The sequence below is a fragment of the Thunnus maccoyii genome, chromosome 23, assembly GCF_910596095.1.
Source record: "Thunnus maccoyii chromosome 23, fThuMac1.1, whole genome shotgun sequence".
Taxonomy (NCBI): Eukaryota; Metazoa; Chordata; class Actinopteri; order Scombriformes; family Scombridae; genus Thunnus; species Thunnus maccoyii.
Window position 1 is genome coordinate 7,795,501 of NC_056555.1, and position 27,986 is coordinate 7,823,486.

The 27,986-nt window shown below is 45.3% G+C and overlaps 56 non-coding genes across 56 annotated transcripts; all 56 read left to right on the forward strand.

Moving 5' to 3' along the window:
• The first annotated feature begins 268 nt into the window (after positions 1–268).
• On the forward strand, positions 269–340 carry trnaq-cug. The gene has a single exon. It is a non-coding gene; the product is annotated as a tRNA-Gln (tRNA).
• A 192-nt stretch (positions 341–532) lies between these two features.
• Positions 533–604, forward strand: trnaq-uug. Its single transcript has one exon. It is a non-coding gene; the product is annotated as a tRNA-Gln (tRNA).
• A 232-nt stretch (positions 605–836) lies between these two features.
• On the forward strand, positions 837–908 carry trnaq-cug. Its single transcript has one exon. It is a non-coding gene; the product is annotated as a tRNA-Gln (tRNA).
• A 588-nt stretch (positions 909–1,496) lies between these two features.
• Positions 1,497–1,579, forward strand: trnal-cag. Its single transcript has one exon. It is a non-coding gene; the product is annotated as a tRNA-Leu (tRNA).
• A 397-nt stretch (positions 1,580–1,976) lies between these two features.
• On the forward strand, positions 1,977–2,048 carry trnaq-cug. The gene has a single exon. It is a non-coding gene; the product is annotated as a tRNA-Gln (tRNA).
• A 475-nt stretch (positions 2,049–2,523) lies between these two features.
• On the forward strand, positions 2,524–2,595 carry trnaq-uug. Its single transcript has one exon. It is a non-coding gene; the product is annotated as a tRNA-Gln (tRNA).
• A 232-nt stretch (positions 2,596–2,827) lies between these two features.
• trnaq-cug lies at positions 2,828–2,899 on the forward strand. The gene has a single exon. It is a non-coding gene; the product is annotated as a tRNA-Gln (tRNA).
• Positions 2,900–3,487: 588 nt separating this feature from the next.
• On the forward strand, positions 3,488–3,570 carry trnal-cag. The gene has a single exon. It is a non-coding gene; the product is annotated as a tRNA-Leu (tRNA).
• A 432-nt stretch (positions 3,571–4,002) lies between these two features.
• On the forward strand, positions 4,003–4,074 carry trnaq-cug. The gene has a single exon. It is a non-coding gene; the product is annotated as a tRNA-Gln (tRNA).
• Positions 4,075–4,266: 192 nt separating this feature from the next.
• Positions 4,267–4,338, forward strand: trnaq-uug. The gene has a single exon. It is a non-coding gene; the product is annotated as a tRNA-Gln (tRNA).
• Positions 4,339–4,571: 233 nt separating this feature from the next.
• Positions 4,572–4,643, forward strand: trnaq-cug. The gene has a single exon. It is a non-coding gene; the product is annotated as a tRNA-Gln (tRNA).
• Positions 4,644–5,231: 588 nt separating this feature from the next.
• On the forward strand, positions 5,232–5,314 carry trnal-cag. Its single transcript has one exon. It is a non-coding gene; the product is annotated as a tRNA-Leu (tRNA).
• A 410-nt stretch (positions 5,315–5,724) lies between these two features.
• On the forward strand, positions 5,725–5,796 carry trnaq-cug. Its single transcript has one exon. It is a non-coding gene; the product is annotated as a tRNA-Gln (tRNA).
• Positions 5,797–5,988: 192 nt separating this feature from the next.
• Positions 5,989–6,060, forward strand: trnaq-uug. Its single transcript has one exon. It is a non-coding gene; the product is annotated as a tRNA-Gln (tRNA).
• A 233-nt stretch (positions 6,061–6,293) lies between these two features.
• trnaq-cug lies at positions 6,294–6,364 on the forward strand. The gene has a single exon. It is a non-coding gene; the product is annotated as a tRNA-Gln (tRNA).
• Positions 6,365–6,952: 588 nt separating this feature from the next.
• Positions 6,953–7,035, forward strand: trnal-cag. Its single transcript has one exon. It is a non-coding gene; the product is annotated as a tRNA-Leu (tRNA).
• A 432-nt stretch (positions 7,036–7,467) lies between these two features.
• Positions 7,468–7,539, forward strand: trnaq-cug. The gene has a single exon. It is a non-coding gene; the product is annotated as a tRNA-Gln (tRNA).
• Positions 7,540–7,731: 192 nt separating this feature from the next.
• On the forward strand, positions 7,732–7,803 carry trnaq-uug. The gene has a single exon. It is a non-coding gene; the product is annotated as a tRNA-Gln (tRNA).
• A 222-nt stretch (positions 7,804–8,025) lies between these two features.
• Positions 8,026–8,097, forward strand: trnaq-cug. Its single transcript has one exon. It is a non-coding gene; the product is annotated as a tRNA-Gln (tRNA).
• Positions 8,098–8,685: 588 nt separating this feature from the next.
• Positions 8,686–8,768, forward strand: trnal-cag. Its single transcript has one exon. It is a non-coding gene; the product is annotated as a tRNA-Leu (tRNA).
• A 410-nt stretch (positions 8,769–9,178) lies between these two features.
• Positions 9,179–9,250, forward strand: trnaq-cug. Its single transcript has one exon. It is a non-coding gene; the product is annotated as a tRNA-Gln (tRNA).
• Positions 9,251–9,442: 192 nt separating this feature from the next.
• trnaq-uug lies at positions 9,443–9,514 on the forward strand. The gene has a single exon. It is a non-coding gene; the product is annotated as a tRNA-Gln (tRNA).
• A 232-nt stretch (positions 9,515–9,746) lies between these two features.
• trnaq-cug lies at positions 9,747–9,818 on the forward strand. The gene has a single exon. It is a non-coding gene; the product is annotated as a tRNA-Gln (tRNA).
• Positions 9,819–10,406: 588 nt separating this feature from the next.
• trnal-cag lies at positions 10,407–10,489 on the forward strand. The gene has a single exon. It is a non-coding gene; the product is annotated as a tRNA-Leu (tRNA).
• A 397-nt stretch (positions 10,490–10,886) lies between these two features.
• trnaq-cug lies at positions 10,887–10,958 on the forward strand. The gene has a single exon. It is a non-coding gene; the product is annotated as a tRNA-Gln (tRNA).
• A 475-nt stretch (positions 10,959–11,433) lies between these two features.
• On the forward strand, positions 11,434–11,505 carry trnaq-uug. Its single transcript has one exon. It is a non-coding gene; the product is annotated as a tRNA-Gln (tRNA).
• Positions 11,506–11,737: 232 nt separating this feature from the next.
• Positions 11,738–11,809, forward strand: trnaq-cug. The gene has a single exon. It is a non-coding gene; the product is annotated as a tRNA-Gln (tRNA).
• A 588-nt stretch (positions 11,810–12,397) lies between these two features.
• Positions 12,398–12,480, forward strand: trnal-cag. Its single transcript has one exon. It is a non-coding gene; the product is annotated as a tRNA-Leu (tRNA).
• Positions 12,481–12,912: 432 nt separating this feature from the next.
• On the forward strand, positions 12,913–12,984 carry trnaq-cug. Its single transcript has one exon. It is a non-coding gene; the product is annotated as a tRNA-Gln (tRNA).
• A 192-nt stretch (positions 12,985–13,176) lies between these two features.
• Positions 13,177–13,248, forward strand: trnaq-uug. Its single transcript has one exon. It is a non-coding gene; the product is annotated as a tRNA-Gln (tRNA).
• A 233-nt stretch (positions 13,249–13,481) lies between these two features.
• Positions 13,482–13,553, forward strand: trnaq-cug. The gene has a single exon. It is a non-coding gene; the product is annotated as a tRNA-Gln (tRNA).
• Positions 13,554–14,141: 588 nt separating this feature from the next.
• On the forward strand, positions 14,142–14,224 carry trnal-cag. The gene has a single exon. It is a non-coding gene; the product is annotated as a tRNA-Leu (tRNA).
• Positions 14,225–14,656: 432 nt separating this feature from the next.
• trnaq-cug lies at positions 14,657–14,728 on the forward strand. Its single transcript has one exon. It is a non-coding gene; the product is annotated as a tRNA-Gln (tRNA).
• A 192-nt stretch (positions 14,729–14,920) lies between these two features.
• On the forward strand, positions 14,921–14,992 carry trnaq-uug. The gene has a single exon. It is a non-coding gene; the product is annotated as a tRNA-Gln (tRNA).
• A 222-nt stretch (positions 14,993–15,214) lies between these two features.
• Positions 15,215–15,286, forward strand: trnaq-cug. Its single transcript has one exon. It is a non-coding gene; the product is annotated as a tRNA-Gln (tRNA).
• Positions 15,287–15,872: 586 nt separating this feature from the next.
• trnal-cag lies at positions 15,873–15,955 on the forward strand. The gene has a single exon. It is a non-coding gene; the product is annotated as a tRNA-Leu (tRNA).
• Positions 15,956–16,365: 410 nt separating this feature from the next.
• On the forward strand, positions 16,366–16,437 carry trnaq-cug. Its single transcript has one exon. It is a non-coding gene; the product is annotated as a tRNA-Gln (tRNA).
• Positions 16,438–16,629: 192 nt separating this feature from the next.
• Positions 16,630–16,701, forward strand: trnaq-uug. Its single transcript has one exon. It is a non-coding gene; the product is annotated as a tRNA-Gln (tRNA).
• A 232-nt stretch (positions 16,702–16,933) lies between these two features.
• Positions 16,934–17,005, forward strand: trnaq-cug. Its single transcript has one exon. It is a non-coding gene; the product is annotated as a tRNA-Gln (tRNA).
• Positions 17,006–17,593: 588 nt separating this feature from the next.
• Positions 17,594–17,676, forward strand: trnal-cag. Its single transcript has one exon. It is a non-coding gene; the product is annotated as a tRNA-Leu (tRNA).
• Positions 17,677–18,086: 410 nt separating this feature from the next.
• trnaq-cug lies at positions 18,087–18,158 on the forward strand. The gene has a single exon. It is a non-coding gene; the product is annotated as a tRNA-Gln (tRNA).
• A 192-nt stretch (positions 18,159–18,350) lies between these two features.
• On the forward strand, positions 18,351–18,422 carry trnaq-uug. The gene has a single exon. It is a non-coding gene; the product is annotated as a tRNA-Gln (tRNA).
• Positions 18,423–18,654: 232 nt separating this feature from the next.
• Positions 18,655–18,726, forward strand: trnaq-cug. Its single transcript has one exon. It is a non-coding gene; the product is annotated as a tRNA-Gln (tRNA).
• A 588-nt stretch (positions 18,727–19,314) lies between these two features.
• On the forward strand, positions 19,315–19,397 carry trnal-cag. Its single transcript has one exon. It is a non-coding gene; the product is annotated as a tRNA-Leu (tRNA).
• Positions 19,398–19,794: 397 nt separating this feature from the next.
• trnaq-cug lies at positions 19,795–19,866 on the forward strand. The gene has a single exon. It is a non-coding gene; the product is annotated as a tRNA-Gln (tRNA).
• Positions 19,867–20,341: 475 nt separating this feature from the next.
• On the forward strand, positions 20,342–20,413 carry trnaq-cug. The gene has a single exon. It is a non-coding gene; the product is annotated as a tRNA-Gln (tRNA).
• A 588-nt stretch (positions 20,414–21,001) lies between these two features.
• trnal-cag lies at positions 21,002–21,084 on the forward strand. The gene has a single exon. It is a non-coding gene; the product is annotated as a tRNA-Leu (tRNA).
• A 428-nt stretch (positions 21,085–21,512) lies between these two features.
• On the forward strand, positions 21,513–21,584 carry trnaq-cug. The gene has a single exon. It is a non-coding gene; the product is annotated as a tRNA-Gln (tRNA).
• Positions 21,585–22,059: 475 nt separating this feature from the next.
• trnaq-cug lies at positions 22,060–22,131 on the forward strand. The gene has a single exon. It is a non-coding gene; the product is annotated as a tRNA-Gln (tRNA).
• Positions 22,132–22,719: 588 nt separating this feature from the next.
• trnal-cag lies at positions 22,720–22,802 on the forward strand. The gene has a single exon. It is a non-coding gene; the product is annotated as a tRNA-Leu (tRNA).
• Positions 22,803–23,230: 428 nt separating this feature from the next.
• On the forward strand, positions 23,231–23,302 carry trnaq-cug. The gene has a single exon. It is a non-coding gene; the product is annotated as a tRNA-Gln (tRNA).
• A 475-nt stretch (positions 23,303–23,777) lies between these two features.
• Positions 23,778–23,849, forward strand: trnaq-cug. Its single transcript has one exon. It is a non-coding gene; the product is annotated as a tRNA-Gln (tRNA).
• A 588-nt stretch (positions 23,850–24,437) lies between these two features.
• trnal-cag lies at positions 24,438–24,520 on the forward strand. The gene has a single exon. It is a non-coding gene; the product is annotated as a tRNA-Leu (tRNA).
• Positions 24,521–24,970: 450 nt separating this feature from the next.
• Positions 24,971–25,042, forward strand: trnaq-cug. Its single transcript has one exon. It is a non-coding gene; the product is annotated as a tRNA-Gln (tRNA).
• A 481-nt stretch (positions 25,043–25,523) lies between these two features.
• Positions 25,524–25,595, forward strand: trnaq-cug. The gene has a single exon. It is a non-coding gene; the product is annotated as a tRNA-Gln (tRNA).
• A 956-nt stretch (positions 25,596–26,551) lies between these two features.
• On the forward strand, positions 26,552–26,634 carry trnal-cag. Its single transcript has one exon. It is a non-coding gene; the product is annotated as a tRNA-Leu (tRNA).
• The last annotated feature ends 1,352 nt before the right edge of the window (positions 26,635–27,986 follow it).

Sequence of the window (27,986 nt, forward strand, 5' to 3'; positions counted from 1 at the left end):
TGTGCTCCATAAACTTGTAAAATGAGTAGACCCGCTCCTTCAAAACACTCACCCAATGATCATCTCCCGCATCCCCTCTTGTCTCTGAGCGCCGCATTAGCCCGATATACCAGATTTATGTGTGTTCACCTGTCGCTTGGAAATGACTGTTCTTAACGTAGGTTATTTGTGTTATAAATGATAGCAAAACACCATCGCCATAGGCCGATGGGGAAATTGACACTGTTCTCCACTAGGTTGTCAAGAGACATAATGCAACAGAGCGCATGGTTCCATGGTGTAATGGTTAGCACTCTGGACTCTGAATCCAGCGATCCGAGTTCAAATCTCGGTGGGACCTGGTTTCAAGACTGCCACCTGTCCACCTGCCTAAGTAACCCACCTTCACCTGATGGCGTCAGTGGCTGGGAATCTGTGACTGATATCAAGACTGCTCAGTCGCTCAGTGATCGCAGACTGATCACTCGCTCTTCAGATCGTCCAATTCTCCTGAGGGACCTGTGAGGTGACTTTACCGGTAGACGTGAGCTGTGGTTCCATGGTGTAATGGTTAGCACTCTGGACTTTGAATCCAGTGATCCGAGTTCAAATCTCGGTGGAACCTGATTTCGAGGAGATTTGCACTTAAAATGCAGTGACTTTTGAAAATGTGAAAGCTCTGCCCTCTTTTTGGAAGACGCTGTGTTTTTTGAAAGACTGAATCCTTTGTGGTTACTGTTCTTACCGTAGGCTATTTGTGTTATACATGACAGCAAAATGCCATGGTCATAGGCTAATATGGAAATCGACATTGTTCTCCACTAGCTTGTCAAGAGCCATTGCTCAAACTAGTGTGTGGTTCCATGGTGTAATGGTTAGCACTCTGGACTCTGAATCCAGCGATCCGAGTTCAAATCTCGGTGGGACCTGGTTTTAAGAGGTCGCGAGACCATTTACAGGTAAAATGCAGGGACTTTAGTCCTATCTTGTCAGCGCTTGTAAATGTGGAAACAGTGCCCTTTCTTTGGAAGACGCTTTGTTTTTTGAAAGACTGAATCCATTGTGGTTACCGTTTTTCCAGTCTGTCTGAAAGTCATGGCGATCTACACTTAAGAGATATTCATCTTTTGATTATGTGGAAATTGACACAATTTTTCAATTGTCTTGAATATCATGAGGGCAGATGACCTGAATACATTGGGCTAAAAAGTTGATCTTGAAGTGAAAGTCTGGCCAAGGAGGGAGCCGAGCAAGTAGCAAAAGTTTAATAAGTTGCTTACGTTAGGCAGTAAAGGTGCCTTTTTAAAATCTTATCCGCTGCGTTACTGGTAATTTCATACGCTATCTCTGCTTTACTCATTCATTTATTTTAATGATCTACACCGTCAGTTTGCCTGACTGTGTCACTACTCGCAGCCATACGCTGAGAGCGGTGCCTTTTTTGCCTCGAGAGAGTCCATCGATCATTGCTAATTGCTATGTGGATCCAAAATCATAGGTCCGGACCTTCAGACGCAGTCAGGATGGCCGAGCGGTCTAAGGCGCTGCGTTCAGGTCGCAGTCTCCCCTGGAGGCGTGGGTTCGAATCCCACTTCTGACAGCCAGTGTTTTTCACAGTAGTCCTGAACCTTGCTGCTAAGACAACATTGATGATGAGCGCTTGAGAAGAAAGCCACAACGGTTCAGTCTCTACACTCTCAACCTGTGCACAGTAGCTGTGCTGCTACCATGTGCTCCATAAACTTGTAAAATGAGTAGACCCGCTCCTTCAAAACACTCACCCAATGATCATCTCCCGCATCCCCTCTTGTCTCTGAGCGCCGCATTAGCCCGATATACCAGATTTATGTGTGTTCACCTGTCGCTTGGAAATGACTGTTCTTAACGTAGGTTATTTGTGTTATAAATGATAGCAAAACACCATCGCCATAGGCCGATGGGGAAATTGACACTGTTCTCCACTAGGTTGTCAAGAGACATAATGCAACAGAGCGCATGGTTCCATGGTGTAATGGTTAGCACTCTGGACTCTGAATCCAGCGATCCGAGTTCAAATCTCGGTGGGACCTGGTTTCAAGACTGCCACCTGTCCACCTGCCTAAGTAACCCACCTTCACCTGATGGCGTCAGTGGCTGGGAATCTGCGACTGATATCAAGACTGCTCAGTCGCTCAGTGATCGCAGACTGATCACTCGCTCTTCAGATCGTCCAATTCTCCTGAGGGACCTGTGAGGTGACTTTACGGGTAGTTGTGAGCTGTGGTTCCATGGTGTAATGGTTAGTGATCCGAGTTCAAATCGCGGTGGAACCTGATTTCGAGAAGATTTGCACTTAAAATGCAGTGACTTTTGAAAATGTGAAAGCTCTGCCCTCTTTTTGGAAGACGCTGTGTTTTTTGAAAGACTGAATCCTTTGTGGTTACTGTTCTTACCGTAGGCTATTTGTGTTATAAATGATAGCAAAACACCATCGCCATAGGCCGATGGGGAAATTGACACTGTTCTCAAATAGGTTGTCAAGAGACATAATGCAACAGAGCACATGGTTCCATGGTGTAATGGTTAGCACTCTGGACTTTGAATCCAGTGATCCGAGTTCAAATCTCGGTGGAACCTGATTTCGAGGAGATTTGCACTTAAAATGCAGTGACTTTTGAAAATGTGAAAGCTCTGCCCTCTTTTTGGAAGACGCTGTGTTTTTTGAAAGACTGAATCCTTTGTGGTTACTGTTCTTACCGTAGGCTATTTGTGTTATACATGACAGCAAAATGCCATGGTCATAGGCTAATATGGAAATCGACATTGTTCTCCACTAGCTTGTCAAGAGCCATTGCTCAACCTAGTGTGTGGTTCCATGGTGTAATGGTTAGCACTCTGGACTCTGAATCCAGCGATCCGAGTTCAAATCTCGGTGGGACCTGGTTTTAAGAGGTCGCGAGACCATTTACAGGTAAAATGCAGGGACTTTAGTCCTATCTTGTCAGCGCTTGTAAATGTGGAAACAGTGCCCTTTCTTTGGAAGACGCTTTGTTTTTTGAAAGACTGAATCCATTGTGGTTACCGTTTTTCCAGTCTGTCTGAAAGTCATGGCGATCTACACTTAAGAGATATTCATCTTTTGATTATGTGGAAATTGACACAATTTTTCAATTGTCTTGAATATCATGAGGGCAGATGACCTGAATACATTGGGCTAAAAAGTTGATCTTGAAGTGAAAGTCTGGCCAAGGAGGGAGCCGAGCAAGTAGCAAAAGTTTAATAAGTTGCTTACGTTAGGCAGTAAAGGTGCCTTTTTAAAATCTTATCCGCTGCGTTACTGGTAATTTCATACGCTATCTCTGCTTTACTCATTCATTTATTTTAATGATCTACACCGTCAGTTTGCCTGACTGTGTCACTACTCGCAGCCATACGCTGAGAGCGGTGCCTTTTTTGCCTCGAGACAGTCCATCGATCATTGCTAATTGCTATGTGGATCCAAAATCATAGGTCCGGCCCTTCAGACGCAGTCAGGATGGCCGAGCGGTCTAAGGCGCTGCGTTCAGGTCGCAGTCTCCCCTGGAGGCGTGGGTTCGAATCCCACTTCTGACAGCCAGTGTTTTTCACAGTAGTCCTGAACCTTGCCGCTAAGACAACATTGGGAAAGACACTGGATGATGAGCGCTTGAGAAGAAAGCCACAACGGTTCAGTCTCTACACTCTCAACCTGTGCACAGAAAGCAATGCGTTGGTGCACAGTGGCTGTGCTGCTACCATGTGCTCCATAAACTTGTAAAATGAGTAGACCCGCTCCTTCAAAACACTCACCCAATGATCATCTCCCGCATCCCCTCTTGTCTCTGAGCGCCGCATTAGCCCGATATACCAGATTTATGTGTGTTCACCTGTCGCTTGGAAATGACTGTTCTTAACGTAGGTTATTTGTGTTATAAATGATAGCAAAACACCATCGCCATAGGCCGATGGGGAAATTGACACTGTTCTCCACTAGGTTGTCAAGAGACATAATGCAACAGAGCGCATGGTTCCATGGTGTAATGGTTAGCACTCTGGACTCTGAATCCAGCGATCCGAGTTCAAATCTCGGTGGGACCTGGTTTCAAGACTGCCACCTGTCCACCTGCCTAAGTAACCCACCTTCACCTGATGGCGTCAGTGGCTGGGAATCTGCGACTGATATCAAGACTGCTCAGTCGCTCAGTGATCGCAGACTGATCACTCGCTCTTCAGATCGTCCAATTCTCCTGAGGGACCTGTGAGGTGACTTTACCGGTAGACGTGAGCTGTGGTTCCATGGTGTAATGGTTAGCACTCTGGACTTTGAATCCAGTGATCCGAGTTCAAATCTCGGTGGAACCTGATTTCGAGGAGATTTGCACTTAAAATGCAGTGACTTTTGAAAATGTGAAAGCTCTGCCCTCTTTTTGGAAGACGCTGTGTTTTTTGAAAGACTGAATCCTTTGTGGTTACTGTCCACAGGCTGTTCTTACCGTAGGCTATTTGTGTTATACATGACAGCAAAATGCCATGGTCATAGGCTAATATGGAAATCTCCACCAGCTTGTCAAGAGCCATTGCTCAACCTAGTGTGTGGTTCCATGGTGTAATGGTTAGCACTCTGGACTCTGAATCCAGCGATCCGAGTTCAAATCTCGGTGGGACCTGGTTTTAAGAGGTCGCGAGACCATTTACAGGTAAAATGCAGGGACTTTAGTCCTATCTTGTCAGCGCTTGTAAATGTGGAAACAGTGCCCTTTCTTTGGAAGACGCTTTGTTTTTTGAAAGACTGAATCCATTGTGGTTACCGTTTTTCCAGTCTGTCTGAAAGTCATGGCGATCTACACTTAAGAGATATTCATCTTTTGATTATGTGGAAATTGACACAATTTTTCAATTGTCTTGAATATCATGAGGGCAGATGACCTGAATACATTGGGCTAAAAAGTTGATCTTGAAGTGAAAGTCTGGCCAAGGAGGGAGCCGAGCAAGTAGCAAAAGTTTAATAAGTTGCTTACGTTAGGCAGTAAAGGTGCCTTTTTAAAATCTTATCCGCTGCGTTACTGGTAATTTCATACGCTATCTCTGCTTTACTCATTCATTTATTTTAATGATCTACACCGTCAGTTTGCCTGACTGTGTCACTACTCGCAGCCATACGCTGAGAGCGGTGCCTTTTTTGCCTCGAGAGAGTCTATCGATCATTGCTAATTGCTATGTGGATCCAAAATCATAGGTCCGGACCTTCAGACGCAGTCAGGATGGCCGAGCGGTCTAAGGCGCTGCGTTCAGGTCGCAGTCTCCCCTGGAGGCGTGGGTTCGAATCCCACTTCTGACAGCCAGTGTTTTTCACAGTAGTCCTGAACCTTGCCGCTAAGACAACATTGGGAAAGACACTGGATGATGAGCGCTTGAGAAGAAAGCCACAACGGTTCAGTCTCTACACTCTCAACCTGTGCACAGTAGCTGTGCTGCTACCATGTGCTCCATAAACTTGTAAAATGAGTAGACCCGCTCCTTCAAAACACTCACCCAATGATCATCTCCCGCATCCCCTCTTGTCTCTGAGCGCCGCATTAGCCCGATATACCAGATTTATGTGTGTTCACCTGTCGCTTGGAAATGACTGTTCTTAACGTAGGTTATTTGTGTTATAAATGATAGCAAAACACCATCGCCATAGGCCGCTGGGGAAATTGACACTGTTCTCCACTAGGTTGTCAAGAGACATAATACAACAGAGCGCATGGTTCCATGGTGTAATGGTTAGCACTCTGGACTCTGAATCCAGCGATCCGAGTTCAAATCTCGGTGGGACCTGGTATCAAGACTGCCACCTGTCCACCTGCCTAAGTAACCCACCTTCACCTGATGGCGTCAGTGGCTGGGAATCTGCGACTGATATCAAGACTGCTCAGTCGCTCAGTGATCGCAGACTGATCACTCGCTCTTCAGATCGTCCAATTCTCCTGAGGGACCTGTGAGGTGACTTTACCGGTAGACGTGAGCTGTGGTTCCATGGTGTAATGGTTAGCACTCTGGACTTTGAATCCAGTGATCCGAGTTCAAATCTCGGTGGAACCTGATTTCGAGGAGATTTGCACTTAAAATGCAGTGACTTTTGAAAATGTGAAAGCTCTGCCCTCTTTTTGGAAGACGCTGTGTTTTTTGAAAGACTGAATCCTTTGTGGTTACTGTTCTTACCGTAGGCTATTTGTGTTATACATGACAGCAAAATGCCATGGTCATAGGCTAATATGGAAATCGACATTGTTCTCCACTAGCTTGTCAAGAGCCATTGCTCAACCTAGTGTGTTGGTCCATGGTGTAATGGTTAGCACTCTGGACTCTGAATCCAGCGATCCGAGTTCAAATCTCGGTGGGACCTGGTTTTAAGAGGTCGCGAGACCATTTACAGGTAAAATGCAGGGACTTTAGTCCTATCTTGTCAGCGCTTGTAAATGTGGAAACAGTGCCCTTTCTTTGGAAGACGCTTTGTTTTTTGAAAGACTGAATCCATTGTGGTTACCGTTTTTCCAGTCTGTCTGAAAGTCATGGCGATCTACACTTAAGAGATATTCATCTTTTGATTATGTGGAAATTGACACAATTTTTCAATTGTCTTGAATATCATGAGGGCAGATGACCTGAATACATTGGGCTAAAAAGTTGATCTTGAAGTGAAAGTCTGGCCAAGGAGGGAGCCGAGCAAGTAGCAAAAGTTTAATAAGTTGCTTACGTTAGGCAGTAAAGGTGCCTTTTTAAAATCTTATCCGCTGCGTTACTGGTAATTTCATACGCTATCTCTGCTTTACTCATTCATTTATTTTAATGATCTACACCGTCAGTTTGCCTGACTGTGTCACTACTCGCAGCCATACGCTGAGAGCGGTGCCTTTTTTGCCTCGAGACAGTCCATCGATCATTGCTAATTGCTATGTGGATCCAAAATCATAGGTCCGGACCTTCAGACGCAGTCAGGATGGCCGAGCGGTCTAAGGCGCTGCGTTCAGGTCGCAGTCTCCCCTGGAGGCGTGGGTTCGAATCCCACTTCTGACAGCCAGTGTTTTTCACAGTAGTCCTGAACCTTGCCGCTAAGACAACATTGGGAAAGACACTGGATGATGAGCGCTTGAGAAGAAAGCCACAACGGTTCAGTCTCTACACTCTCAACCTGTGCACAGAAAGCAATGCGTTGGTGCACAGTAGCTGTGCTGCTACCATGTGCTCCATAAACTTGTAAAATGAGTAGACCCGCTCCTTCAAAACACTCACCCAATGATCATCTCCCGCATCCCCTCTTGTCTCTGAGCGCCGCATTAGCCCGATATACCAGATTTATGTGTGTTCACCTGTCGCTTGGAAATGACTGTTCTTAACGTAGGTTATTTGTGTTATAAATGATAGCAAAACACCATCGCCATAGGCCGATGGGGAAATTGACACTGTTCTCCACTAGGTTGTCAAGAGACATAATGCAACAGAGCGCATGGTTCCATGGTGTAATGGTTAGCACTCTGGACTCTGAATCCAGCGATCCGAGTTCAAATCTCGGTGGGACCTGGTTTCAAGACTGCCACCTGTCCACCTGCCTAAGTAACCCACCTTCACCTGATGGCGTCAGTGGCTGGGAATCTGCGACTGATATCAAGACTGCTCAGTCGCTCAGTGATCGCAGACTGATCACTCGCTCTTCAGATCGTCCAATTCTCCTGAGGGACCTGTGAGGTGACTTTACCGGTAGACGTGAGCTGTGGTTCCATGGTGTAATGGTTAGCACTCTGGACTTTGAATCCAGTGATCCGAGTTCAAATCTCGGTGGAACCTGATTTCGAGGAGATTTGCACTTAAAATGCAGTGACTTTTGAAAATGTGAAAGCTCTGCCCTCTTTTTGGAAGACGCTGTGTTTTTTGAAAGACTGAATCCTTTGTGGTTACTGTTCTTACCGTAGGCTATTTGTGTTATACATGACAGCAAAATGCCATGGTCATAGGCTAATATGGAAATCTCCACCAGCTTGTCAAGAGCCATTGCTCAACCTAGTGTGTGGTTCCATGGTGTAATGGTTAGCACTCTGGACTCTGAATCCAGCGATCCGAGTTCAAATCTCGGTGGGACCTGGTTTTAAGAGGTCGCGAGACCATTTACAGGTAAAATGCAGGGACTTTAGTCCTATCTTGTCAGCGCTTGTAAATGTGGAAACAGTGCCCTTTCTTTGGAAGACGCTTTGTTTTTTGAAAGACTGAATCCATTGTGGTTACCGTTTTTCCAGTCTGTCTGAAAGTCATGGCGATCTACACTTAAGAGATATTCATCTTTTGATTATGTGGAAATTGACACAATTTTTCAATTGTCTTGAATATCATGAGGGCAGATGACCTGAATACATTGGGCTAAAAAGTTGATCTTGAAGTGAAAGTCTGGCCAAGGAGGGAGCCGAGCAAGTAGCAAAAGTTTAATAAGTTGCTTACGTTAGGCAGTAAAGGTGCCTTTTTAAAATCTTATCCGCTGCGTTACTGGTAATTTCATACGCTATCTCTGCTTTACTCATTCATTTATTTTAATGATCTACACCGTCAGTTTGCCTGACTGTGTCACTACTCGCAGCCATACGCTGAGAGCGGTGCCTTTTTTGCCTCGAGAGAGTCTATCGATCATTGCTAATTGCTATGTGGATCCAAAATCATAGGTCCGGACCTTCAGACGCAGTCAGGATGGCCGAGCGGTCTAAGGCGCTGCGTTCAGGTCGCAGTCTCCCCTGGAGGCGTGGGTTCGAATCCCACTTCTGACAGCCAGTGTTTTTCACAGTAGTCCTGAACCTTGCCGCTAAGACAACATTGGGAAAGACACTGGATGATGAGCGCTTGAGAAGAAAGCCACAACGGTTCAGTCTCTACACTCTCAACCTGTGCACAGTAGCTGTGCTGCTACCATGTGCTCCATAAACTTGTAAAATGAGTAGACCCGCTCCTTCAAAACACTCACCCAATGATCATCTCCCGCATCCCCTCTTGTCTCTGAGCGCCGCATTAGCCCGATATACCAGATTTATGTGTGTTCACCTGTCGCTTGGAAATGACTGTTCTTAACGTAGGTTATTTGTGTTATAAATGATAGCAAAACACCATCGCCATAGGCCGATGGGGAAATTGACACTGTTCTCCACTAGGTTGTCAAGAGACATAATGCAACAGAGCGCATGGTTCCATGGTGTAATGGTTAGCACTCTGGACTCTGAATCCAGCGATCCGAGTTCAAATCTCGGTGGGACCTGGTTTCAAGACTGCCACCTGTCCACCTGCCTAAGTAACCCACCTTCACCTGATGGCGTCAGTGGCTGGGAATCTGTGACTGATATCAAGACTGCTCAGTCGCTCAGTGATCGCAGACTGATCACTCGCTCTTCAGATCGTCCAATTCTCCTGAGGGACCTGTGAGGTGACTTTACCGGTAGACGTGAGCTGTGGTTCCATGGTGTAATGGTTAGCACTCTGGACTTTGAATCCAGTGATCCGAGTTCAAATCTCGGTGGAACCTGATTTCGAGGAGATTTGCACTTAAAATGCAGTGACTTTTGAAAATGTGAAAGCTCTGCCCTCTTTTTGGAAGACGCTGTGTTTTTTGAAAGACTGAATCCTTTGTGGTTACTGTTCTTACCGTAGGCTATTTGTGTTATACATGACAGCAAAATGCCATGGTCATAGGCTAATATGGAAATCGACATTGTTCTCCACTAGCTTGTCAAGAGCCATTGCTCAACCTAGTGTGTGGTTCCATGGTGTAATGGTTAGCACTCTGGACTCTGAATCCAGCGATCCGAGTTCAAATCTCGGTGGGACCTGGTTTTAAGAGGTCGCGAGACCATTTACAGGTAAAATGCAGGGACTTTAGTCCTATCTTGTCAGCGCTTGTAAATGTGGAAACAGTGCCCTTTCTTTGGAAGACGCTTTGTTTTTTGAAAGACTGAATCCATTGTGGTTACCGTTTTTCCAGTCTGTCTGAAAGTCATGGCGATCTACACTTAAGAGATATTCATCTTTTGATTATGTGGAAATTGACACAATTTTTCAATTGTCTTGAATATCATGAGGGCAGATGACCTGAATACATTGGGCTAAAAAGTTGATCTTGAAGTGAAAGTCTGGCCAAGGAGGGAGCCGAGCAAGTAGCAAAAGTTTAATAAGTTGCTTACGTTAGGCAGTAAAGGTGCCTTTTTAAAATCTTATCCGCTGCGTTACTGGTAATTTCATACGCTATCTCTGCTTTACTCATTCATTTATTTTAATGATCTACACCGTCAGTTTGCCTGACTGTGTCACTACTCGCAGCCATACGCTGAGAGCGGTGCCTTTTTTGCCTCGAGAGAGTCCATCGATCATTGCTAATTGCTATGTGGATCCAAAATCATAGGTCCGGACCTTCAGACGCAGTCAGGATGGCCGAGCGGTCTAAGGCGCTGCGTTCAGGTCGCAGTCTCCCCTGGAGGCGTGGGTTCGAATCCCACTTCTGACAGCCAGTGTTTTTCACAGTAGTCCTGAACCTTGCTGCTAAGACAACATTGATGATGAGCGCTTGAGAAGAAAGCCACAACGGTTCAGTCTCTACACTCTCAACCTGTGCACAGTAGCTGTGCTGCTACCATGTGCTCCATAAACTTGTAAAATGAGTAGACCCGCTCCTTCAAAACACTCACCCAATGATCATCTCCCGCATCCCCTCTTGTCTCTGAGCGCCGCATTAGCCCGATATACCAGATTTATGTGTGTTCACCTGTCGCTTGGAAATGACTGTTCTTAACGTAGGTTATTTGTGTTATAAATGATAGCAAAACACCATCGCCATAGGCCGATGGGGAAATTGACACTGTTCTCCACTAGGTTGTCAAGAGACATAATGCAACAGAGCGCATGGTTCCATGGTGTAATGGTTAGCACTCTGGACTCTGAATCCAGCGATCCGAGTTCAAATCTCGGTGGGACCTGGTTTCAAGACTGCCACCTGTCCACCTGCCTAAGTAACCCACCTTCACCTGATGGCGTCAGTGGCTGGGAATCTGCGACTGATATCAAGACTGCTCAGTCGCTCAGTGATCGCAGACTGATCACTCGCTCTTCAGATCGTCCAATTCTCCTGAGGGACCTGTGAGGTGACTTTACGGGTAGTTGTGAGCTGTGGTTCCATGGTGTAATGGTTAGTGATCCGAGTTCAAATCGCGGTGGAACCTGATTTCGAGAAGATTTGCACTTAAAATGCAGTGACTTTTGAAAATGTGAAAGCTCTGCCCTCTTTTTGGAAGACGCTGTGTTTTTTGAAAGACTGAATCCTTTGTGGTTACTGTTCTTACCGTAGGCTATTTGTGTTATAAATGATAGCAAAACACCATCGCCATAGGCCGATGGGGAAATTGACACTGTTCTCAAATAGGTTGTCAAGAGACATAATGCAACAGAGCACATGGTTCCATGGTGTAATGGTTAGCACTCTGGACTTTGAATCCAGTGATCCGAGTTCAAATCTCGGTGGAACCTGATTTCGAGGAGATTTGCACTTAAAATGCAGTGACTTTTGAAAATGTGAAAGCTCTGCCCTCTTTTTGGAAGACGCTGTGTTTTTTGAAAGACTGAATCCTTTGTGGTTACTGTTCTTACCGTAGGCTATTTGTGTTATACATGACAGCAAAATGCCATGGTCATAGGCTAATATGGAAATCGACATTGTTCTCCACTAGCTTGTCAAGAGCCATTGCTCAACCTAGTGTGTGGTTCCATGGTGTAATGGTTAGCACTCTGGACTCTGAATCCAGCGATCCGAGTTCAAATCTCGGTGGGACCTGGTTTTAAGAGGTCGCGAGACCATTTACAGGTAAAATGCAGGGACTTTAGTCCTATCTTGTCAGCGCTTGTAAATGTGGAAACAGTGCCCTTTCTTTGGAAGACGCTTTGTTTTTTGAAAGACTGAATCCATTGTGGTTACCGTTTTTCCAGTCTGTCTGAAAGTCATGGCGATCTACACTTAAGAGATATTCATCTTTTGATTATGTGGAAATTGACACAATTTTTCAATTGTCTTGAATATCATGAGGGCAGATGACCTGAATACATTGGGCTAAAAAGTTGATCTTGAAGTGAAAGTCTGGCCAAGGAGGGAGCCGAGCAAGTAGCAAAAGTTTAATAAGTTGCTTACGTTAGGCAGTAAAGGTGCCTTTTTAAAATCTTATCCGCTGCGTTACTGGTAATTTCATACGCTATCTCTGCTTTACTCATTCATTTATTTTAATGATCTACACCGTCAGTTTGCCTGACTGTGTCACTACTCGCAGCCATACGCTGAGAGCGGTGCCTTTTTTGCCTCGAGACAGTCCATCGATCATTGCTAATTGCTATGTGGATCCAAAATCATAGGTCCGGACCTTCAGACGCAGTCAGGATGGCCGAGCGGTCTAAGGCGCTGCGTTCAGGTCGCAGTCTCCCCTGGAGGCGTGGGTTCGAATCCCACTTCTGACAGCCAGTGTTTTTCACAGTAGTCCTGAACCTTGCCGCTAAGACAACATTGGGAAAGACACTGGATGATGAGCGCTTGAGAAGAAAGCCACAACGGTTCAGTCTCTACACTCTCAACCTGTGCACAGAAAGCAATGCGTTGGTGCACAGTAGCTGTGCTGCTACCATGTGCTCCATAAACTTGTAAAATGAGTAGACCCGCTCCTTCAAAACACTCACCCAATGATCATCTCCCGCATCCCCTCTTGTCTCTGAGCGCCGCATTAGCCCGATATACCAGATTTATGTGTGTTCACCTGTCGCTTGGAAATGACTGTTCTTAACGTAGGTTATTTGTGTTATAAATGATAGCAAAACACCATCGCCATAGGCCGATGGGGAAATTGACACTGTTCTCCACTAGGTTGTCAAGAGACATAATGCAACAGAGCGCATGGTTCCATGGTGTAATGGTTAGCACTCTGGACTCTGAATCCAGCGATCCGAGTTCAAATCTCGGTGGGACCTGGTTTCAAGACTGCCACCTGTCCACCTGCCTAAGTAACCCACCTTCACCTGATGGCGTCAGTGGCTGGGAATCTGCGACTGATATCAAGACTGCTCAGTCGCTCAGTGATCGCAGACTGATCACTCGCTCTTCAGATCGTCCAATTCTCCTGAGGGACCTGTGAGGTGACTTTACCGGTAGACGTGAGCTGTGGTTCCATGGTGTAATGGTTAGCACTCTGGACTTTGAATCCAGTGATCCGAGTTCAAATCTCGGTGGAACCTGATTTCGAGGAGATTTGCACTTAAAATGCAGTGACTTTTGAAAATGTGAAAGCTCTGCCCTCTTTTTGGAAGACGCTGTGTTTTTTGAAAGACTGAATCCTTTGTGGTTACTGTCCACAGGCTGTTCTTACCGTAGGCTATTTGTGTTATACATGACAGCAAAATGCCATGGTCATAGGCTAATATGGAAATCTCCACCAGCTTGTCAAGAGCCATTGCTCAACCTAGTGTGTGGTTCCATGGTGTAATGGTTAGCACTCTGGACTCTGAATCCAGCGATCCGAGTTCAAATCTCGGTGGGACCTGGTTTTAAGAGGTCGCGAGACCATTTACAGGTAAAATGCAGGGACTTTAGTCCTATCTTGTCAGCGCTTGTAAATGTGGAAACAGTGCCCTTTCTTTGGAAGACGCTTTGTTTTTTGAAAGACTGAATCCATTGTGGTTACCGTTTTTCCAGTCTGTCTGAAAGTCATGGCGATCTACACTTAAGAGATATTCATCTTTTGATTATGTGGAAATTGACACAATTTTTCAATTGTCTTGAATATCATGAGGGCAGATGACCTGAATACATTGGGCTAAAAAGTTGATCTTGAAGTGAAAGTCTGGCCAAGGAGGGAGCCGAGCAAGTAGCAAAAGTTTAATAAGTTGCTTACGTTAGGCAGTAAAGGTGCCTTTTTAAAATCTTATCCGCTGCGTTACTGGTAATTTCATACGCTATCTCTGCTTTACTCATTCATTTATTTTAATGATCTACACCGTCAGTTTGCCTGACTGTGTCACTACTCGCAGCCATACGCTGAGAGCGGTGCCTTTTTTGCCTCGAGACAGTCCATCGATCATTGCTAATTGCTATGTGGATCCAAAATCATAGGTCCGGACCTTCAGACGCAGTCAGGATGGCCGAGCGGTCTAAGGCGCTGCGTTCAGGTCGCAGTCTCCCCTGGAGGCGTGGGTTCGAATCCCACTTCTGACAGCCAGTGTTTTTCACAGTAGTCCTGAACCTTGCCGCTAAGACAACATTGGGAAAGACACTGGATGATGAGCGCTTGAGAAGAAAGCCACAACGGTTCAGTCTCTACACTCTCAACCTGTGCACAGAAAGCAATGCGTTGGTGCACAGTAGCTGTGCTGCTACCATGTGCTCCATAAACTTGTAAAATGAGTAGACCCGCTCCTTCAAAACACTCACCCAATGATCATCTCCCGCATCCCCTCTTGTCTCTGAGCGCCGCATTAGCCCGATATACCAGATTTATGTGTGTTCACCTGTCGCTTGGAAATGACTGTTCTTAACGTAGGTTATTTGTGTTATAAATGATAGCAAAACACCATCGCCATAGGCCGATGGGGAAATTGACACTGTTCTCCACTAGGTTGTCAAGAGACATAATGCAACAGAGCGCATGGTTCCATGGTGTAATGGTTAGCACTCTGGACTCTGAATCCAGCGATCCGAGTTCAAATCTCGGTGGGACCTGGTTTCAAGACTGCCACCTGTCCACCTGCCTAAGTAACCCACCTTCACCTGATGGCGTCAGTGGCTGGGAATCTGCGACTGATATCAAGACTGCTCAGTCGCTCAGTGATCGCAGACTGATCACTTGCTCTTCAGATCGTCCAATTCTCCTGAGGGACCTGTGAGGTGACTTTACCGGTAGACGTGAGCTGTGGTTCCATGGTGTAATGGTTAGCACTCTGGACTTTGAATCCAGTGATCCGAGTTCAAATCTCGGTGGAACCTGATTTCGAGGAGATTTGCACTTAAAATGCAGTGACTTTTGAAAATGTGAAAGCTCTGCCCTCTTTTTGGAAGACGCTGTGTTTTTTGAAAGACTGAATCCTTTGTGGTTACTGTTCTTACCGTAGGCTATTTGTGTTATACATGACAGCAAAATGCCATGGTCATAGGCTAATATGGAAATCTCCACCAGCTTGTCAAGAGCCATTGCTCAACCTAGTGTGTGGTTCCATGGTGTAATGGTTAGCACTCTGGACTCTGAATCCAGCGATCCGAGTTCAAATCTCGGTGGGACCTGGTTAAGAGGTCGCGAGACCATTTACAGGTAAAATGCAGGGACTTTAGTCCTATCTTGTCAGCGCTTGTAAATGTGGAAACAGTGCCCTTTCTTTGGAAGACGCTTTGTTTTTTGAAAGACTGAATCCATTGTGGTTACCGTTTTTCCAGTCTGTCTGAAAGTCATGGCGATCTACACTTAAGAGATATTCATCTTTTGATTATGTGGAAATTGACACAATTTTTCAATTGTCTTGAATATCATGAGGGCAGATGACCTGAATACATTGGGCTAAAAAGTTGATCTTGAAGTGAAAGTCTGGCCAAGGAGGGAGCCGAGCAAGTAGCAAAAGTTTAATAAGTTGCTTACGTTAGGCAGTAAAGGTGCCTTTTTAAAATCTTATCCGCTGCGTTACTGGTAATTTCATACGCTATCTCTGCTTTACTCATTCATTTATTTTAATGATCTACACCGTCAGTTTGCCTGACTGTGTCACTACTCGCAGCCATACGCTGAGAGCGGTGCCTTTTTTGCCTCGAGAGAGTCTATCGATCATTGCTAATTGCTATGTGAATCCAAAATCATAGGTCCGGACCTTCAGATGCAGTCAGGATGGCCGAGCGGTCTAAGGCGCTGCGTTCAGGTCGCAGTCTCCCCTGGAGGCGTGGGTTCGAATCCCACTTCTGACAGCCAGTGTTTTTCACAGTAGTCCTGAACCTTGCCGCTAAGACAACATTGGGAAAGACACTGGATGATGAGCGCTTGAGAAGAAAGCCACAACGGTTCAGTCTCTACACTCTCAACCTGTGCACAGTAGCTGTGCTGCTACCATGTGCTCCATAAACTTGTAAAATGAGTAGACCCGCTCCTTCAAAACACTCACCCAATGATCATCTCCCGCATCCCCTCTTGTCTCTGAGCGCCGCATTAGCCCGATATACCAGATTTATGTGTGTTCACCTGTCGCTTGGAAATGACTGTTCTTAACGTAGGTTATTTGTGTTATAAATGATAGCAAAACACCATCGCCATAGGCCGATGGGGAAATTGACACTGTTCTCCACTAGGTTGTCAAGAGACATAATGCAACAGAGCGCATGGTTCCATGGTGTAATGGTTAGCACTCTGGACTCTGAATCCAGCGATCCGAGTTCAAATCTCGGTGGGACCTGGTTTCAAGACTGCCACCTGTCCACCTGCCTAAGTAACCCACCTTCACCTGATGGCGTCAGTGGCTGGGAATCTGCGACTGATATCAAGACTGCTCAGTCGCTCAGTGATCGCAGACTGATCACTCGCTCTTCAGATCGTCCAATTCTCCTGAGGGACCTGTGAGGTGACTTTACCGGTAGACGTGAGCTGTGGTTCCATGGTGTAATGGTTAGCACTCTGGACTTTGAATCCAGTGATCCGAGTTCAAATCTCGGTGGAACCTGATTTCGAGGAGATTTGCACTTAAAATGCAGTGACTTTTGAAAATGTGAAAGCTCTGCCCTCTTTTTGGAAGACGCTGTGTTTTTTGAAAGACTGAATCCTTTGTGGTTACTGTTCTTACCGTAGGCTATTTGTGTTATACATGACAGCAAAATGCCATGGTCATAGGCTAATATGGAAATCGACATTGTTCTCCACTAGCTTGTCAAGAGCCATTGCTCAACCTAGTGTGTGGTTCCATGGTGTAATGGTTAGCACTCTGGACTCTGAATCCAGCGATCCGAGTTCAAATCTCGGTGGGACCTGGTTTTAAGAGGTCGCGAGACCATTTACAGGTAAAATGCAGGGACTTTAGTCCTATCTTGTCAGCGCTTGTAAATGTGGAAACAGTGCCCTTTCTTTGGAAGACGCTTTGTTTTTTGAAAGACTGAATCCATTGTGGTTACCGTTTTTCCAGTCTGTCTGAAAGTCATGGCGATCTACACTTAAGAGATATTCATCTTTTGATTATGTGGAAATTGACACAATTTTTCAATTGTCTTGAATATCATGAGGGCAGATGACCTGAATACATTGGGCTAAAAAGTTGATCTTGAAGTGAAAGTCTGGCCAAGGAGGGAGCCGAGCAAGTAGCAAAAGTTTAATAAGTTGCTTACGTTAGGCAGTAAAGGTGCCTTTTTAAAATCTTATCCGCTGCGTTACTGGTAATTTCATACGCTATCTCTGCTTTACTCATTCATTTATTTTAATGATCTACACCGTCAGTTTGCCTGACTGTGTCACTACTCGCAGCCATACGCTGAGAGCGGTGCCTTTTTTGCCTCGAGAGAGTCTATCGATCATTGCTAATTGCTATGTGAATCCAAAATCATAGGTCCGGACCTTCAGACGCAGTCAGGATGGCCGAGCGGTCTAAGGCGCTGCGTTCAGGTCGCAGTCTCCCCTGGAGGCGTGGGTTCGAATCCCACTTCTGACAGCCAGTGTTTTTCACAGTAGTCCTGAACCTTGCCGCTAAGACAACATTGGGAAAGACACTGGATGATGAGCGCTTGAGAAGAAAGCCACAACGGTTCAGTCTCTACACTCTCAACCTGTGCACAGTAGCTGTGCTGCTACCATGTGCTCCATAAACTTGTAAAATGAGTAGACCCGCTCCTTCAAAACACTCACCCAATGATCATCTCCCGCATCCCCTCTTGTCTCTGAGCGCCGCATTAGCCCGATATACCAGATTTATGTGTGTTCACCTGTCGCTTGGAAATGACTGTTCTTAACGTAGGTTATTTGTGTTATAAATGATAGCAAAACACCATCGCCATAGGCCGATGGGGAAATTGACACTGTTCTCCACTAGGTTGTCAAGAGACATAATGCAACAGAGCGCATGGTTCCATGGTGTAATGGTTAGCACTCTGGACTCTGAATCCAGCGATCCGAGTTCAAATCTCGGTGGGACCTGGTTTCAAGACTGCCACCTGTCCACCTGCCTAAGTAACCCACCTTCACCTGATGGCGTCAGTGGCTGGGAATCTGCGACTGATATCAAGACTGCTCAGTCGCTCAGTGATCGCAGACTGATCACTCGCTCTTCAGATCGTCCAATTCTCCTGAGGGACCTGTGAGGTGACTTTACCGGTAGACGTGAGCTGTGGTTCCATGGTGTAATGGTTAGCACTCTGGACTTTGAATCCAGTGATCCGAGTTCAAATCTCGGTGGAACCTGATTTCGAGGAGATTTGCACTTAAAATGCAGTGACTTTTGAAAATGTGAAAGCTCTGCCCTCTTTTTGGAAGACGCTGTGTTTTTTGAAAGACTGAATCCTTTGTGGTTACTGTTCTTACCGTAGGCTATTTGTGTTATACATGACAGCAAAATGCCATGGTCATAGGCTAATATGGAAATCGACATTGTTCTCCACTAGCTTGTCAAGAGCCATTGCTCAACCTAGTGTGTGGTTCCATGGTGTAATGGTTAGCACTCTGGACTCTGAATCCAGCGATCCGAGTTCAAATCTCGGTGGGACCTGATTTTAAGAGGTCGCGAGACCATTTACAGGTAAAATGCAGGGACTTTAGTCCTATCTTGTCAGCGCTTGTAAATGTGGAAACAGTGCCCTTTCTTTGGAAGACGCTTTGTTTTTTGAAAGACTGAATCCATTGTGGTTACCGTTTTTCCAGTCTGTCTGAAAGTCATGGCGATCTACACTTAAGAGATATTCATCTTTTGATTATGTGGAAATTGACACAATTTTTCAATTGTCTTGAATATCATGAGGGCAGATGACCTGAATACATTGGGCTAAAAAGTTGATCTTGAAGTGAAAGTCTGGCCAAGGAGGGAGCCGAGCAAGTAGCAAAAGTTTAATAAGTTGCTTACGTTAGGCAGTAAAGGTGCCTTTTTAAAATCTTATCCACTGCGTTACTGGTAATTTCATACGCTATCTCTGCTTTACTCATTCATTTATTTTAATGATCTACACCGTCAGTTTGCCTGACTGTGTCACTACTCGCAGCCATACGCTGAGAGCGGTGCCTTTTTTGCCTCGAGAGAGTCCATCGATCATTGCTAATTGCTATGTGGATCCAAAATCATAGGTCCGGACCTTCAGACGCAGTCAGGATGGCCGAGCGGTCTAAGGCGCTGCGTTCAGGTCGCAGTCTCCCCTGGAGGCGTGGGTTCGAATCCCACTTCTGACAGCCAGTGTTTTTCACAGTAGTCCTGAACCTTGCCGCTAAGACAACATTGATGATGAGCGCTTGAGAAGAAAGCCACAACGGTTCAGTCTCTACACTCTCAACCTGTGCACAGTAGCTGTGCTGCTACCATGTGCTCCATAAACTTGTAAAATGAGTAGACCCGCTCCTTCAAAACACTCACCCAATGATCATCTCCCGCATCCCCTCTTGTCTCTGAGCGCCGCATTAGCCCGATATACCAGATTTATGTGTGTTCACCTGTCGCTTGGAAATGACTGTTCTTAACGTAGGTTATTTGTGTTATAAATGATAGCAAAACACCATCGCCATAGGCCGATGGGGAAATTGACACTGTTCTCCACTAGGTTGTCAAGAGACATAATGCAACAGAGCGCATGGTTCCATGGTGTAATGGTTAGCACTCTGGACTCTGAATCCAGCGATCCGAGTTCAAATCTCGGTGGGACCTGGTTTCAAGACTGCCACCTGTCCACCTGCCTAAGTAACCCACCTTCACCTGATGGCGTCAGTGGCTGGGAATCTGCGACTGATATCAAGACTGCTCAGTCGCTCAGTGATCGCAGACTGATCACTCGCTCTTCAGATCGTCCAATTCTCCTGAGGGACCTGTGAGGTGACTTTACGGGTAGTTGTGAGCTGTGGTTCCATGGTGTAATGGTTAGTGATCCGAGTTCAAATCGCGGTGGAACCTGATTTCGAGAAGATTTGCACTTAAAATGCAGTGACTTTTGAAAATGTGAAAGCTCTGCCCTCTTTTTGGAAGACGCTGTGTTTTTTGAAAGACTGAATCCTTTGTGGTTACTGTTCTTACCGTAGGCTATTTGTGTTATAAATGATAGCAAAACACCATCGCCATAGGCCGATGGGGAAATTGACACTGTTCTCAAATAGGTTGTCAAGAGACATAATGCAACAGAGCACATGGTTCCATGGTGTAATGGTTAGCACTCTGGACTCTGAATCCAGCGATCCGAGTTCAAATCTCGGTGGGACCTGGTTTTAAGAGGTCGCGAGACCATTTACAGGTAAAATGCAGGGACTTTAGTCCTATCTTGTCAGCGCTTGTAAATGTGGAAACAGTGCCCTTTCTTTGGAAGACGCTTTGTTTTTTGAAAGACTGAATCCATTGTGGTTACCGTTTTTCCAGTCTGTCTGAAAGTCATGGCGATCTACACTTAAGAGATATTCATCTTTTGATTATGTGGAAATTGACACAATTTTTCAATTGTCTTGAATATCATGAGGGCAGATGACCTGAATACATTGGGCTAAAAAGTTGATCTTGAAGTGAAAGTCTGGCCAAGGAGGGAGCCGAGCAAGTAGCAAAAGTTTAATAAGTTGCTTACGTTAGGCAGTAAAGGTGCCTTTTTAAAATCTTATCCACTGCGTTACTGGTAATTTCATACGCTATCTCTGCTTTATTCATTCATTTATTTTAATGATCTACACCGTCAGTTTGCCTGACTTTGTCACCACTCGCAGCCATACGCTGAGAGCGGTGCCTTTTTTGCCTCGAGAGAGTCCATCAATCATTGCTAATTGCTATGTGGATCCAAAATCATAGGTCCGGACCTTCAGACGCAGTCAGGATGGCCGAGCGGTCTAAGGCGCTGCGTTCAGGTCGCAGTCTCCCCTGGAGGCGTGGGTTCGAATCCCACTTCTGACAGCCAGTGTTTTTCACAGTAGTCCTGAACCTTGCCGCTAAGACAACATTGGGAAAGACACTGGATGATGAGCGCTTGAGAAAAAAGCCACAACGGTTCAGTCTCTACACTCTCAACCTGTGCACAGTAGCTGTGCTGCTACCATGTGCTCCATAAACTTGTAAAATGAGTAGACCCGCTCCTTCAAAACACTCACCCAATGATCATCTCCCGCATCCCCTCTTGTCTCTGAGCGCCGCATTAGCCCGATATACCAGATTTATGTGTGTTCACCTGTCGCTTGGAAATGACTGAATCCTTTGTGGTTACTGTTCTTAACGTAGGTTATTTGTGTTATAAATGATAGCAAAACACCATCGCCATAGGCCGATGGGGAAATTGACACTGTTCTCCACTAGGTTGTCAAGAGACATAATGCAACAGAGCGCATGGTTCCATGGTGTAATGGTTAGCACTCTGGACTCTGAATCCAGCGATCCGAGTTCAAATCTCGGTGGGACCTGGTTTCAAGACTGCCACCTGTCCACCTGCCTAAGTAACCCACCTTCACCTGATGGCGTCAGTGGCTGGGAATCCGCGACTGATATCAAGACTGCTCAGTCGCTCAGTAATCGCAGACTGATCACTCGCTCTTCACATCGTCCAATTCTCCTGAGGGACCTGTGAGGTGACTTTACGGGTAGTTGTGAGCTGTGGTTCCATGGTGTAATGGTTAGTGATCCGAGTTCAAATCGCGGTGGAACCTGATTTCGAGAAGATTTGCACTTAAAATGCAGTGACTTTTGAAAATGTGAAAGCTCTGCCCTCTTTTTGGAAGACGCTGTGTTTTTTGAAAGACTGAATCCTTTGTGGTTACTGTTCTTACCGTAGGCTATTTGTGTTATAAATGATAGCAAAACACCATCGCCATAGGCCGATGGGGAAATTGACACTGTTCTCCACTAGGTTGTCAAGAGACATAATGCAACAGAGCGCATGGTTCCATGGTGTAATGGTTAGCACTCTGGACTCTGAATCCAGCGATCAGAGTTCAAATCTCGGTGGGACCTGGTTTTAAGAGGTCGTGTGACCATTTACAGGTAAAATGCAGGGACTTTAGTCCTATCTTGTCAGCGCTTGTAAATGTGGAAACAGTGCCCTTTCTTTGGAAGACGCTTTGTTTTTTGAAAGACTGAATCCATTGTGGTTACTGTTTTTCTAGTCTGTCTGAAAGTCATGGCGATCTACACTTAAGAGATATTCATCTTTTGATTATGTGGAAATTGACACAATTTTTCAATTGTCTTGAATATCATGAGGGCAGATGACCTGAATACATTGGGCTAAAAAGTTGATCTTGAAGTGAAAGTCTGGCCAAGGAGGGAGCCGAGCAAGTAGCAAAAGTTTAATAAGTTGCTTACGTTAGGCAGTAAAGGTGCCTTTTTAAAATCTTATCCACTGCGTTACTGGTAATTTCATACGCTATCTCTGCTTTATTCATTCATTTATTTTAATGATCTACACTGTCAGTTTGCCTGACTTTGTCACTACTCGCAGCCATACGCTGAGAGCGGTGCCTTTTTTGCCTCGAGAGAGTCCATCAATCATTGATAATTGCTATGTGGATCCAAAATCATAGGTCCGGATCTTCAGACGCAGTCAGGATGGCCGAGCGGTCTAAGGCGCTGCGTTCAGGTCGCAGTCTCCCCTGGAGGCGTGGGTTCGAATCCCACTTCTGACAGCCAGTGTTTTTCACAGTAGTCCTGAACCTTGCCGCTAAGACAACATTGGGAAAGACACTGGATGATGAGCGCTTGAGAAAAAAGCCACAACGGTTCAGTCTCTACACTCTCAACCTGTGCACAGTAGCTGTGCTGCTACCATGTGCTCCATAAACTTGTAAAATGAGTAGACCCGCTCCTTCAAAACACTCACCCAATGATCATCTCCCGCATCCCCTCTTGTCTCTGAGCGCCGCATTAGCCCGATATACCAGATTTATGTGTGTTCACCTGTCGCTTGGAAATGACTGAATCCTTTGTGGTTACTGTTCTTAACGTAGGTTATTTGTGTTATAAATGATAGCAAAACACCATCGCCATAGGCCGATGGGGAAATTGACACTGTTCTCCACTAGGTTGTCAAGAGACATAATGCAACAGAGCGCATGGTTCCATGGTGTAATGGTTAGCACTCTGGACTCTGAATCCAGCGATCCGAGTTCAAATCTCGGTGGGACCTGGTTTCAAGACTGCCACCTGTCCACCTGCCTAAGTAACCCACCTTCACCTGATGGCGTCAGTGGCTGGGAATCCGCGACTGATATCAAGACTGCTCAGTCGCTCAGTAATCGCAGACTGATCACTCGCTCTTCACATCGTCCAATTCTCCTGAGGGACCTGTGAGGTGACTTTACGGGTAGTTGTGAGCTGTGGTTCCATGGTGTAATGGTTAGTGATCCGAGTTCAAATCGCGGTGGAACCTGATTTCGAGAAGATTTGCACTTAAAATGCAGTGACTTTTGAAAATGTGAAAGCTCTGCCCTCTTTTTGGAAGACGCTGTGTTTTTTGAAAGACTGAATCCTTTGTGGTTACTGTTCTTACCGTAGGCTATTTGTGTTATAAATGATAGCAAAACACCATCGCCATAGGCCGATGGGGAAATTGACACTGTTCTCCACTAGGTTGTCAAGAGACATAATGCAACAGAGCGCATGGTTCCATGGTGTAATGGTTAGCACTCTGGACTCTGAATCCAGCGATCCGAGTTCAAATCTCGGTGGGACCTGGTTTTAAGAGGTCGCGAGACCATTTACAGGTAAAATGCAGGGACTTTAGTCCTATCTTGTCAGCGCTTGTAAATGTGGAAACAGTGCCCTTTCTTTGGAAGACGCTTTGTTTTTTGAAAGACTGAATCCATTGTGGTTACCGTTTTTCCAGTCTGTCTGAAAGTCATGGCGATCTACACTTAAGAGATATTCATCTTTTGATTATGTGGAAATTGACACAATTTTTCAATTGTCTTGAATATCATGAGGGCAGATGACCTGAATACATTGGGCTAAAAAGTTGATCTTGAAGTGAAAGTCTGGCCAAGGAGGGAGCCGAGCAAGTAGCAAAAGTTTAATAAGTTGCTTACGTTAGGCAGTAAAGGTACCTTTTTAAAATCTTATCCACTGCGTTACTGGTAATTTCATACGCTATCTCTGCTTTATTCATTCATTTATTTTAATGATCTACACTGTCAGTTTGCCTGACTTTGTCACTACTCGCAGCCATACGCTGAGAGCGGTGCCTTTTTTGCCTCGAGAGAGTCCATCAATCATTGCTAATTGCTATGTGGATCCAAAATCATAGGTCCGGACCTTCAGACGCAGTCAGGATGGCCGAGCGGTCTAAGGCGCTGCGTTCAGGTCGCAGTCTCCCCTGGAGGCGTGGGTTCGAATCCCTCTTCTGACAGCCAGTGTTTTTCACAGTAGTCCTGAACCTTGCCGCTAAGACAACATTGGGAAAGACACTGGATGATGAGCGCTTGAGAAAAAAGCCACAACGGTTCAGTCTCTACACTCTCAACCTGTGCACAGAAAGCAATGCGTTGGTGCACAGTGGTTGTGCTGCTACCATGTGCTCCATAAACTTGTAAAATGAGTAGACCCGCTCCTTCAAAACACTCACCCAATGATCATCTCCCGCATCCCCTCTTGTCTCTGAGCGCCGCATTAGCCCGATATACCAGATTTATGTGTGTTCACCTGTCGCTTGGAAATGACTGAATCCTTTGTGGTTACTGTTCTTAACGTAGGTTATTTGTGTTATAAATGATAGCAAAACACCATCGCCATAGGCCGATGGGGAAATTGACACTGTTCTCCACTAGGTTGTCAAGAGACATAATGCAACAGAGCGCATGGTTCCATGGTGTAATGGTTAGCACTCTGGACTCTGAATCCAGCGATCCGAGTTCAAATCTCGGTGGGACCTGGTTTCAAGACTGCCACCTGTCCACCTGCCTAAGTAACCCACCCTCACCTGATGGCGTCAGTGGCTGGGAATCTGCGACTGATATCAAGACTGCTCAGTCGCTCAGTGATCGCAGACTGGTCACTCGCTCTTCAGATCGTCCAATTCTCCTGAGGGACCTGTGAGGTGACTTTACGGGTAGTTGTGAGCTGTGGTTCCATGGTGTAATGGTTAGTGATCCGAGTTCAAATCGTGGTGGAACCTGATTTCGAGAAGATTTGCACTTAAAATGCAGAGACTTTTGAAAATGTGAAAGCTCTGCCCTCTTTTTGGAAGACGCTGTGTTTTTTGAAAGACTGAATCCTTTGTGGTTACTGTTCTTACCGTAGGCTATTTGTGTTATACATGACAGCAAAATGCCATGGTCATAGGCTAATACGGAAATCGACATTGTTCTCCACTAGCTTGTCCACTAGCTTGTCCATTGCGCAACCTAGTGTGTGGTTCCATGGTGTAATGGTTAGCACTCTGGACTCTGAATCCAGCGATCAGAGTTCAAATCTCGGTGGGACCTGGTTTTAAGAGGTCGCGAGACCATTTACAGGTAAAATGCAGGGACTTTAGTCCTATCTTGTCAGCGCTTGTAAATGTGGAAACAGTGCCCTTTCTTTGGAAGACGCTTTGTTTTTTGAAAGACTGAATCCATTGTGGTTACCGTTTTTCCAGTCTGTCTGAAAGTCATGGCGATCTACACTTAAGAGATATTCATCTTTTGATTATGTGGAAATTGACACAATTTTTCAGTTGTCTTGAATATCATGAGGGCAGATGACCTGAATACATTGGGCTAAAAAGTTGATCTTGAAGTGAAAGTCTGGCCAAGGAGGGAGCCGAGCAAGTAGCAAAAGTTTAATAAGTTGCTTACGTTAGGCAGTAAAGGTGCCTTTTTAAAATCTTATCCACTGCGTTACTGGTAATTTCATACGCTATCTCTGCTTTATTCATTCATTTATTTTAATGATCTACACTGTCAGTTTGCCTGACTTTGTCACTACTACAGCCATACGCTGAGAGCGGTGCCTTTTTTGCCTCGAGAGAGTCCATCAATCATTGCTAATTGCTATGTGGATCCAAAATCATAGGTCCGGACCTTCAGACGCAGGCAGGATGGCCGAGCGGTCTAAGGCGCTGCGTTCAGGTCGCAGTCTCCCCTGGAGGCGTGGGTTCGAATTCCACAGCCAGTGTTTTTCACAGTAGTCCTGAACCTTGCCGCTAAGACAACATTGGGAAAGACACTGGATGATGAGCGCTTGAGAAAAAAGCCACAACGGTTCAGTCTCTACACTCTCAACCTGTGCACAGAAAGCAATGCGTTGGTGCACAGTAGCTGTGCTGCTACCATGTGCTCCATAAACTTGTAAAATGAGTAGACCCGCTCCTTCAAAACACTCACCCAATGATCATCTCCCGCATCCCCTCTTGCTAATTGCTATGTGGATCCAAAATCATAGGTCCGGACCTTCAGACGCAGTCAGGATGGCCGAGCGGTCTAAGGCGCTGCGTTCAGGTCGCAGTCTCCCCTGGAGGCGTGGGTTCGAATCCCACTTCTGACAGCCAGTGTTTTTCACAGTAGTCCTGAACCTTGCCGCTAAGACAACATTGGGAAAGACACTGGATGATGAGCGCTTGAGAAAAAAGCCACAACGGTTCAGTCTCTACACTCTCAACCTGTGCACAGTACCTGTGCTGCTAATATGTGCTCCATAAATTGTCATATAAACTAATTCAGTCATTTAAAAAATGTGACATCTCACACATCATCTCTTATCTGTGAGTGGTGCATTAGTTCAGTTTGTTAGGATGACTCTAAATATGTCATGAATACAACATCATATCAGAGTTGAGCAGAATAAGTATTCTTTTGCTAGCTGAGAGGGACCAAAAAGTCATGTTGTCATTTGACTACTGAAGAGTAACCAAACTGTATTTTCTAATATATATATATGTGTGTATAATAAATATCACGGTGTATTTCAAAACAAACTTGTAAAACTCTGCACCACACTTGACTTGTCACATTTGCTTTACAAAACTGCAATCATGAACCAGTCCTTTGAACAGCTGTTTATCATGATCTGTCCCATTTGTAGTCTTCATTGATTTTTCTACCAAATGCAGGCTGTGACTGAAAACTACTGGGAAAATTATTGATGACCACTTCCCATTTTAAATTTCCTGCTTTTGACCTTCGCAACACAGATGTTAACCACACTATTATGCATTTTTAATTCACATTCTCACCATCCATCCTGTGTTTTATGACACTATTCGGATAAGACACTGATTTCTTCATAATGTTGTGTTGACACACTTTCCATACTTATGGAGAAAGTCCCACATTTGCTACCTCTGGGATATCATTCATGATGAAAGCTGTACAGGAATTTTTCTTTTTTAGGCTCAAAGATAATATGACACAGTGTTATTTACACAAGTGGTCATTTTGGGATCATCTGCTAACCGGGGAGCAGTGGGTAATGACCTGTCTTTTTCAGAGCAGTTCATCTCTCAGTCTGCGAAGAATGATTAAGCAAGGCAGCTATTCTGATAAGGCTGGCTGTCTCCTAGTAAAACCAAGGTCTTGGAAGATATGCTGTGCTCTGTTTCAGACGGTCAGACTGTTTCCTCTTAGAAAGTATTGCATGTGACCTGACTGTAGACAACGTTACTTCACTTTACAAAGGTAAGCACAGTTTTTGTTTAGGATCTAGTATCCAATAAAATTCTCACACATGTATAGCTGAGTAAAGAATAACCTTATTTTGACCTGTAGTAAATCTCGTGGGTCTAGTGAAGGGTTAAATACTCCTCGCTGGGAAGTAACATTCAGAATTGAGTAGCATTAGTATTACACAGTGTTTCACTTTTGTAGTGCTCTGTTCTCCTTGGTCGAGCTTCAATAAAT